The sequence below is a fragment of the Arachis ipaensis genome, chromosome B01, assembly GCF_000816755.2.
Source record: "Arachis ipaensis cultivar K30076 chromosome B01, Araip1.1, whole genome shotgun sequence".
Classification (NCBI taxonomy): domain Eukaryota; kingdom Viridiplantae; phylum Streptophyta; class Magnoliopsida; order Fabales; family Fabaceae; genus Arachis; species Arachis ipaensis.
This window is the reverse complement of record NC_029785.2, coordinates 83,333,887-83,338,108: the sequence shown is the minus strand read 5'-3', so window position 1 is coordinate 83,338,108 and position 4,222 is coordinate 83,333,887.

Sequence of the window (4,222 nt, the reverse complement as noted above, 5' to 3'; positions counted from 1 at the left end):
GCAATCAACCTTTCTTACAAACGTTTTGGTTGTCACAAGTAACAAACCCCTTTAAAATTGATAACCAAAGTATTTAAACCTCGGGTCGTCTTCTCAAGGAACTGCAGGGAAGTATGTTCTTATTATTGGTTATGAATATTGTAAATCGGGGTTTTGAAGATGAGGAACAAGTAATTTAAATTGCAATTAAAATAAGTAAAAGACTGTAAAATAAATAAATAATTGTAAAACACACTTTTGGCAAGGTATGAGAAATTGGAAGTCCTATCCTAGTTATCCTTATCAATGATGATGAAAATTGAATCTTAATTCCACTTAGTTAACCTTTACTAGAGCAAGGGAAGGTCAAGTGACTAATTAGTTTGATCTTCAAATCCTAGTTAATTCCTAGAAAAAAGATTGGGATTATTGAAGTTCAATTCAATTAGCAAAGATAACAATTATTGATCACGTTGGGTTTGATAACTCCTGAGTTACTGATTTCTTAACCAAGACCAAAAGAGAAAAAGTAAATCTACTGGAATAAAAATGTCTTCAGATTGGAAGCAACAGTAACATAAATAAAAGAGAGCAATAATAAACTAAAATACCTCAAATAACATTAATTCAAAGAATAATCTGTAACATATAAGAATTCATAAACTAAATTGAGAAGATAAATAAAAAGGAATGTTGAACCTGATAGAAAGAGATAATCCTGAAAGCAAAAGAAATCCTAACTCTAAATCCTAAAAGAGAGAGGAGAGAACCTATCCCTCAAAACTACATCTAATTCATCAATACTAACTAATTGGAGACTCCCTTTTGAATGGATGCATTCTCCCACTCCATAACCTCTGATCTGTGCCTTCTGGACATGTATTTGGGCCAAAAAGGGCTTCAGAAATCGCTGGGAGCGTTTTCTGTACTTTCTGGTGCGTGGCCTCTGTCACGCGTCCGCGTGGGTCACGCGGTCGCGTCATTTGGAGTTTTCCTTGTCACGCGGTCGCTTCAGTCATGCGTCCGCGTCATATGCGTTTCGCTTATGGCGTGCGATCGCATCAATCACGCGGTCGCGTCACTGCTATTTCGTGTTGGCATACGGCCGCGTCGTCCATGTGATCTCCTGCTTTAGAAGATCTGAAACTACTCAACACACGAATCACGGCATCGAACGGAAGTAAAGGATAATTAAAATAATTATTTTTAAAGCATAGGAAACATGTTTTTCACATACATCACATAATACGGAAGGGAAAGTAAAACCATGCAATTAACATTAATAAGTGGATGAAGGATTGAATAAATTACTCAAATTGAGCACAATACATATCATAAAATATGGGTTTATCACTGGAACCATGCGGGTGGAGTGCTAGGTGCACAACCCAACCCACACGTGCACCTCGCTAACGCGTACCCGTCACTTGATCCTTTGGCCATCCACGTGGCGTCTACGCCAAAATTTTGATGGTGCAGTTCTAAAACAAGAGAGTTGTGCGGGAAATATGCGAGTGTTGTGCGAAAAGCACAATTCATCTCCACGCATACGCGGGACTGACGCGTCGCTTCCCCCATTCCTTCCTTCTTTCTTCTCTCCTTTTTCCTTCTTTCTTCTTCCTTTCTTACTTTCTTCTTCTTCATTTCTTTAACTTCTCATCCTTATTCTCTTTCATTCTCTTTTACTTATTGCATTTGCTTACTTTTATACATTGCATTTTAACTTTATGCATGCTTTTATTTGCTTTTCTAAGTTTGCTATTTTTCCATCGGTGTTAAATTTTCTTACCCACCTGTTGAATATTTTTTCCGTTGTTTTGGTATTTAGTGACTTGTTTTATATTGTTGGGTGATATTATTTATAGGTCAATGCTAATATTTTATGACACTTGTATTCCTTTTGCATTGATATGAATTTATATTATCTTTCATGACCCACTCTCTCTTCCCCATTATTATAATTCTTGCACTATTGATATGCCATTCATCTATATTACTTTCTCACTTGCATGTTGTACCTACCATGTAGTTGAGAACCTCATTATTATTTGGTATTAGCCCACCCATATTTTAACAGCTTGCATATCTTTGTTTGTGGGTTATTCTTCCTCCCTTTTCTCTTCTTTCAGGATGGCCATCATGAAGGGAAACAGAAAACTTCTAAATGGGGCAGACAAACAAGTTTCGCCGCACAATCTTTGGAGAAAGCGCATTAGTTGTATCAACCCGTCCACTTGCACATCTTTGCATGCACTGAGGACGGTGCAATCTTTAAGTGTGGGAAGGTCGATGACTGACTTTCGTGGGTAACTACTTTCTTTTCAATACCAATTTCTAATTTTCTTTGTTAGGTAGTTGTTGCATTGCAAAATAGATTTCATGTGTAGTTAGTTGCTTGCATGTGTGTCCTACTTGGTTGAAGTGATGCATTCTTTTCCAAGAAACTATTTTATAGCATTTCACTAATGTGAATTAAAATTTTTGTTAAACTTGCTTGAAGAAATTTATTTTGGAACATGTTATAGAGCTTGAATACACAAAACCCTGTAAGATTTTGAACTATTTGATTGGTTGTATTTTATCAACCAATACTTTGTTTCGGTGTGTGTTGTTCTCTCTAAAATTGTGATCTTTGTCTTGCTTGATTCTATATTTTCATTGTTTAATCTATGCATACACTTACGTGATTGAGGCCTTTGTTTCACTATAGCTCACATACCCGTATGGCCTTACCCTTTCATTATCCTTTCCAAACCAATGTTGAGCCTATTTCACCCCATCTGTTCTTTACTTTAGCACATCATTAACTCTAAGCGAAAAACAATGAATGACCTTAATTTGAATCCTTGGTTAGCTTATGCTAGTGAAAGTATTCATGAGTTAAGTATGGGAAAGTTGGATTTGGTAATATTTGGTTTGGGAATTGAGTATGTTAGACTTTTTTGTGAAAAATGTGAAAAGAATGTTAAGGACATGTTCATGTATTCAATACCTTAATCGCATGCATTGAAAAAAGCAAAGAAAAAGAAAAAACAAAAATAAAAGAAAAATAAAAAGAAAAGAAAAAGAGCAAATAAAAAAAGGGGACAAAATGCCCCAAAGTAAATGGTGGTAGCAATGCATATGAGTTGTACTCAAATTCGGATGCATGAATATGTGATAAACATAGGTAATGGGTAGTTAGATTTTGTATGGTGATTACATGGATTTTCCTAAGTTAGGTGGGAAGTTTAGATTAATCAAGGATTCAGATTTTTGTCCACTTAACCAAATAAAATCCTACCTTTACCCTAACTGATGAATCCATAATTGACGATATATTTTGGTTTCATTTGAATGGATTTCATCATATAAACTCACATTTATTCATCCAAATAGAATGCTTTTGTGTTCTCTCTCTAAATTGTGCCTAACTGTGAAAACATGCTATTTTGTGCTTATTTTAATCACTTTTATCCCACTTTTATTCCATTCGATACCTTGATGGTTTTGATCAGTGATTTCAGATGTAGAAGATAGGAATGGTTTGGTAAAGATGGAAGAAGAGAAAACATGAAGAAAACAAAGGAGAAGCACACATTGGAGTGTGTGTGCGCACAACCCCCTGTGCGTACGCACAAGAACCACACAGCCATGTGTGCGTGCGCACAAGAAGAAAATCAACATGTGTGCGTACGCACAAGTCCCAGCATGTGACTCACTTAATGTAAATCGCTGGGGGCGATTTCTGGGCCTCCAGAGCCCAGTTTTTGGACTTTTTGAACTTGATTCTTCCTATATCAAACAAGGCCTCACTCCATGTGAGGGGGGGAGAAATTAGGGTTAGTTTAGCATTATGTAGGTTGTTTTCTAGAGAGAGAAGCTCACCCTTCTCTCTAGAACTAGGGTTTCGTAGTTTAATTTCCTTGTAATTTCTACTTTTAATCCTTGTTTTCATCTAGTTTCTTCTACCTTTCTTTATTTTATTGTCTTAATTTCCTTATGTTACCTTGTTAATTTCTCATTTTGGTTATTTTTATGTTTGTGCACACTCTTGTTATTTTAATTTACATTTAATGCAATTTATAATTTTATGTCATTTATTACCTTATTGAGTTGCTATCTTTACTTTCCTTGCTTGGTAGTTGTAGTATTTATTATTTCTTGTCATTTTACCATGCTTTCTTTTCATACCCACCAAGTGTTTAATAAAATGGTTGGTTGGGTTTTTACCTAGTTTTTCACACTCTTGGTTGGGAAATTG